Here is a 6857-nt window from a genome sequence, read left to right on the forward strand (position 1 = left end):
TCTGCAACCAAAATGCAGCTTCTGCCCCTACATGCACTGGAAAACAGTGAAAGGAAATTTCTTAATGGAGTAGGTAAGGAAGGCCAGCATAGTAACAGGACAAATGACACAAGCACTTAGCTGGTGCTCAGACACATTCTTCTGAACCACTTAGACTTTTCCATCAAAAAATTAGCCCTGAAAACATCACTCTACAACTTTCAGTCGTACATCATGCAAGGATTTATGAGATCAAGTCCAATGAAAATAAGACCCTCTCCTGACTTAAGATTACTCATTACTTCAAGGGAGAATTTGTATAAAGAGGGTGCGAGGTATATGGCTTAGTACTGCTGTCTTTGGTGGCATCTCAGTGGTTTCATGCAGGGAAAGGAGTCAGAGTGAGAAAACCATTTCCTTTAATGACATTGTATGAATTAATATAGTAATATTTTTTAACTACGTTATGTGTAGAAAAGAACTGTTCCCTAGCCAATCTTCTAAATCATTATGGCTCATCAATTATAATTTTTCTGAACTTATTATGTAAAATTGAATGACATTTTATCTTGAAGTGTGTAGACTGAAATGTGAAAGAAAAAAGGCTCAGTATATAGCACACATGTAACATACACTTCAACATACTTCTTAACTGGTATTCTGGAACTAAGTTTGGGTTCAGTGATCACTTTCTATAATGGAGCCTTTACACTTCCAGGTATTTAGTTACTGTAGCTTCATTCGAATGAGTGGATGAAATATCAAAATGTTTTCAAGAATTTCTCTTTAATCTCTTGTTCTAAGTGGGAAGATTCCTCTTGAATAGGATAAATGATGTGCCACCTGAAAACTCGTATCAGCATGTGACCCACACAGAGCTCGGGCAATGTACTTACAACACAAACTTCTACTGTTTTGGTAGGACAGCTCAGATATGCACATTGGAAATGTGATGAAAACACTTTGCTAGATTGGACTTGGCAAACAAATGGTGAAATGTCCATGTAATTCCCTCTCTCATTTAGAAACCGGAGCAAGGTATATATCTTTTATTTCCACCTGATTATATGGTTGAGGTTGTTGCCTAGTGGCCTTGTCCCAGCCTGGTGGGCCAGGAGATAAATTTAGGAAAGGACTTCCCCAGAGTAACTAACTCTGTCCCTTCAGGCACTTTTCTAGTCTGACTATGTGCCGTTGCACAACAGCATATTAGCTTAGGGGCTAATTTTGAAATTTTGCATTAGCTTAAAGAAACAAAAACAAAAGCTCTCCACATCCTAGTATAAATTTATTCACAGCAAGTTTGAAGTATGACCCCTCACTCTGATACAACATCAGCTTTTTCTTCTCCTTTCTAGTGTCTCCATGATAGTCCAGGGAGAGTTGTTCTCCCCTTTCTGCTTGTGCTTGGCTGAGATGAACTTCTGGTGTCATTTGCTGTGATCAGCCTTGGGTCTTATGGTCCAGCTCACATAATGTTATTAATCTGGCTAGGTGACCAGATTGGTACATAACACTGAGTGAGATCTTGCTGCTATCCTGTACGCTGGTCCTTATAGATCCATATATTTACTAAAAGTATCCTACCATGGAAGTTGTATATATTATTTGCAGACTTGCTTCACGTTGCCAATATATGCATATGCTCAGGAACTTCTTCTGAGGCCCCAAGACCAACAGGAAGCAATCAGATTTCGCATCTTGGTTGCTTTCTGTAAATACTGAAGACTTTTGCTGCTGCCAGTTTAGGGTTCATAGCTTTTCCACTTTGGACCTCTTTGGTACACACAAGAAATTTAACTATGATCAGCTCCCAGGCTATACCTTTCCTCTGATGAGTTATTTATTTATTTATTTATTTAGTCATTCATTCTTTTTTAAGGGTAAAGAATCTTCCCAACCACTTCTGAACTAGAGAAGAAAGAACAACCCATGGTCATTTTTTTCACTTATTGTGAAGGTTCTTAGATATTAAAATTATGAATCTGTGCTTAATACTTAAGTATACATGTACCTAAATGCCACTAGACAACAGAGCATGAAAAATTGCTAATGGCAAGAAGTAAGATAAATAAACAAAAATGCCATATGCACAGTGAAAGGCAGTCTAGAAAGGGTCATCTGTAAATCTTGTTTGCAAATACACAAGGCTTTGTTTCAAAATCAAAGAAATTCTTCATTTGTCTTGTGCAAAGCTCAATAATAAAATCACCTGCAATTGACTAAAACAGAATAAAGCTTAGCTTCCTAACTGATAGTGAAATGACTTTTCCGGTGAACTACTGGGATTTTTAAGGTTGAAATATGAAAGAGTAGGTGCAAATCTGAACTTTAAACTTCTCTTCTGCATCTCATGGCTACCAATAGCCTTATGTTGCTGCAGCAATTTTGCTTTAGGAAGTGTGGTTGATGATACTCTGACTTACTGTCTCCTCCAGCAGTGCTCTCTGAAAGATTTCCAGGGCATAGTATAGGCTTATTTTTATTTATGACCCATGCACAAATGTATTTTAAGCAGTAATTTAGATTAGCTCTGTTTGCTTTATTAAATATGATTGCTGTGCGTTTGTGCTGCTGCATCCCACTGGCATTCTAAGCAGGTTCTTGAGCTCCTTTTGTCCAAGTGCTGCACAAAAACAAATTTAAACAGTCTACTTTTCAGAAGGGTTATAAAACAAATACAAGCAAGGAGACCACAGAGAGGCACAAAAAGTGCAGCACATGAGGTATATGACTAGGTGACTCTTTCGGCCAGCTCTGTAAGGAAAACATGCAGCACACTGGCACAGCTGTTTCTGGGGAGGCTATGGGTGAGAACTGGAAGAAAGGATAAAAGGGGAGCAGTGTGCTTTCCTCACAGGCATTTATCCCATAGGTTCAATAAAGTGTGGGGAAAGCACACAAGTGAATGTTTTCCAGCAAAGTAATGACAGTGCATGAAATGACAGAAAGGGGAAAAACATACGAAAGGCATGTTCACTGCTTAGCATCGAGTTCCAGCCTTTGAATCCTAAAGCTGACAGGGAGATGAAAACTTCAGGAGGGATCAACATGCATAAGGATCTGCCTGGAATGGAGTCAGTAACCGTGGTATGTTTTTTCCTCTAATGGCAGAGAGAGCTGAAAATGTACCAAGTGCAACACCTATGTTAGATGCCTAAGTTAGGAAGTGCAAGTCCTGCCCTTTGCAAAAACTTCTTGTTTATGCTTCAGGATTGGAACACAAATCACACCAGAATCCCTTTGGTTTAATGTAGCCATAGTATCAAATTCTGTCTGAATTTCACCATGACCTGGCATAAGTTAATGCTCATGTGTTGTAATGTATTAGTCATAATTGGATTTACACTTTTCTCATAAAGTTGTTGAAATGTAACTAATTTTAATGTAATAGTAATCTCTAAAATTTGAATGGTATCTTTTATTGAATAGCTGTTGCAGGGCATAGTTAGCTTATGGACTTTAATATCTAGAATATAGTAAAATTTACATGATTCCATAAAATGTCTATCAGATGTCAAGCTGGGTTTAAGGCCACTGCACTTCAATTACTAAAACGTATACAAACTGGAAACTTAAAAAAAAAAAAAAAAGAAGAAGAAGCAGAGAACAGCGTTAATTTCTTTGTTCAAATCTACTGTGTGGGTGAGGAAAATTTCTTTTTAAACAAAAGAATCAGATCTATTCCTTACGAAAACAAATGATTTAGAAAAACAAGGTTAGAATGCCACCTGGGGGCTTCCATTGCCATCACACCCCACTTAAGATCAGAGCTGCCTATGATTTATGTTGTCTGATTAAAAAATATATTCTCTCAATTTTCTTCATGAATTATGGCAAGACTTTCAGAAAGGCATTATTCCATCTTATGGCATATTCTTCCTTAGTTCTTCAACAAACATATAAAAGGATAAATGAGCATCGAAGAAGTAAAATCAATATGTATTGCAAAGGGAAACACAGCAATATGACTTTATGTAGCATGATCCATTTCTTTTTTAAAAAATAAATTTAAGACAAACACAATACACAGACACACACAAAAGCAGTTTTCTCCATAATATACATTAGAAAACACTAGATGATATCAGTGACACAACAAAGAAGGCCACAGAATTCCTGCAAACAGGTATGGGATCATTCAAGTATAAATAAGTTCTGTAATGTGACAAATCAAAGCATTAAAAATGGAAATATACAAACCACATTTCCAATCCACTGATTTAGTATGAAATTTTAATTTTAAATTTTAATTTAGGGCATTCTGAGCCTACAGTGACCAAAAAAAAAAAAAAAAAAAAAAAAAAAAAAAAAAAAAAGAGAATTGACCTTAATCTTTGCCACAAAGTACAACTATATGTAAAAATTCTTGCAGTTGTAAAAACGCGGGTAATCTCTTCCCATCATTAGCATTAACCTGCAATTTTGTGAACCTTTATACCCTTCATTATGATTCAGTCTGAACAGGATAATCAAGCATTCATTTTGCACAGTTAGGTGTTAAAGCTAGAGAAGAAGAGGTAGTCCAATTTCTATGAAACTTTTACTAAGTCACCACTAAACTTTACTTCAGTTAAAGACAGTTCAACACCCTTCTCTCCTTCCCAGTCTTGTGAGGTTCTTGAAGCGATGGACAGTAGAACTGCACTGTCCAACCCCAGCAAAGTCTATAGCATGAGCTGCAGCACAGTTATAAAAGCCAAAAGCACTCATGTACTTACTGCTGGATCCTTGCATCGCATGAGCTGCTCTGATGCCAAAGATCTGGGAACTTGGCTATCCTACTTCAGGTGGACATTGTGGCAAGGTGGAGCATGAAGTAAGTCTGTGTCCAGTGGTGGTAGGTGGTGTTATTTTGTACTCATGGATTCATCACCTGAATAACAGAGGAAGAAGACTGTGTGCGAAGGGGACTCCGTGCAGATGGGCAAAACTTGAGTTTCTAACATCCTTTCAAGGCTAGTTGGAATATTTGACAAGTAGGAGTGTCAAAACCCTTGCTTGCAGTCTCCTCATATCTGGTAAAAGGCAATATTATTTGTTTGCATTTGTGGATCTGAATCCACTCACTTCTTTGGCCAATGGCAAACTCCTGATGTAAGCCAGTAATCCCTTCTTTAGAGAAGAGATATTTCCTTCCGTTCAGAGACGACAACAACACAGACTGGAACTGCAGAAACACTCTCAAGTTACATAGAATCAAGCTAATTATCACCCATGGTTGGACTTTCATTATCTACCAAGTTCCTAGAAGCATTCTGCTCCAGCCTCACAGAAGGGAAACATCTCTGCAGCAAAAGCAGGTGTCTGAGAATTTTTGTTGCTGACTTGATCTTGGAAACGTGATGAAACGACCTCTTAGTTATTTCCTAAGTGAATGAATTTAATAGGAATTGGGTATAAAGAAGAGTAGAATAGATTTCCAAGGCATGTGTACTGGTCACAGAGGAGTGTAACCTACAGCACTTGTTAAAATATTGTATGTTGGTTGGAATACACTAATTCTGATTCTTTAATATGTGAAAGACTATATTTGATTCTGGCAGAGTGCGAAATCCTTGCAGGCACTTTCCAACTGATATATTTATTAGACATAGGGGAAAACACTGTCTGGATTAGGTATGGATTTTGAAACTGAAGCACAGATGAGTATATCTCAGAGGTATACGATTTGATTTAGAGAACTCATCTTTAAAAAAAAAACAGCAACAAACAAGTATTTTCTGGTATCCTCTTTGTAGAAGTCTTTCCAATTGCATCTTAATAAGATATTCGCAACTGTTTATTGTACCTTGCTATTCAATTCAGTAAGTATGGCTTATTGAAAAGAATTAAATTAAATTTGTAACTTGAGGAAACTGATATGCTTCAGCAATATGCTAACAGAAAAGCAACATTAGTGCATTAATAATCTTTTCCTTCTACTATATAAAATTAAATTCTGACGTATGCACATGTTAGGCATAGTTACACAGATCTATATCTGCATGTTTTGTATGTAGGTGTATGTACATGGATATCTATTCATATCTGCGTGTTCATGCAGCAAAAAGATTGGTTCATTTGCTTAAATGTCTTGATGTCTATAGTGAACTATAGGCCATTATGTAGTTTGTTAACAGGACTGCAGATGACTGTGTGAAAAGCTTCTCATATTTAATGGCCATTTGAGAGCCAAAATGATGTGAAACAGAAGTGCCATATGTGTCTGAGACACAAATCTGAGAGTATTTGGAGAAGAGTAACAAATACCAAGCACCCAGACTCAGTGGTACTGCTGTACAACATTCTTACTATGAAAAGCTCACAGGAATACTAATGTCGGCAGTCTAGAGTAACAAAAAAATTGCTGTTTCTGAAGAATTTGGATTTTTAAAGATATGAGAGCTGCTCTGAAAGTAATATTTCCTACTTCCTGATGTTGGCCCATGACGTCTGAGGCAGATGGCTGTATGGCAGTAGAGGCTGAACTTCCTCACTGATACTCATTCTGTTATGTTTTGTTTCCATGTCAAAGATGGCAGCAGAGGGACACTGACAAAATGGCATCCAACATGAAAGTGTGCATGAAGAGAAGGTGCATCCTTGAGCTCTTCCATGCGGAAAAGGTCTTTGTGTAAACTGGAATGTTCGTTTCAACTTTCCTGAAATGATAGATGCCTTCAAGCATTATTCTGATATTCTTTAAGAGCCTTAGCACAACTCTTTGCCAAAAGACAATGGTTGACAAGAATAAACTATCACATTTAAAAAGAAACTTCATCTAAGTCTGGCAACTGGAATGCAGTGGTGTATCACACTCATTACCTAACATCTCTACAAACATTGTAACTGTACAAGCTGCTCTAGGGAATGGACAATTATTTATTTATTTTAAT

The sequence above is a fragment of the Excalfactoria chinensis genome, chromosome Z (assembly GCF_039878825.1).
Source record: "Excalfactoria chinensis isolate bCotChi1 chromosome Z, bCotChi1.hap2, whole genome shotgun sequence".
In the NCBI taxonomy this organism is placed as follows: Eukaryota; Metazoa; Chordata; class Aves; order Galliformes; family Phasianidae; genus Excalfactoria; species Excalfactoria chinensis.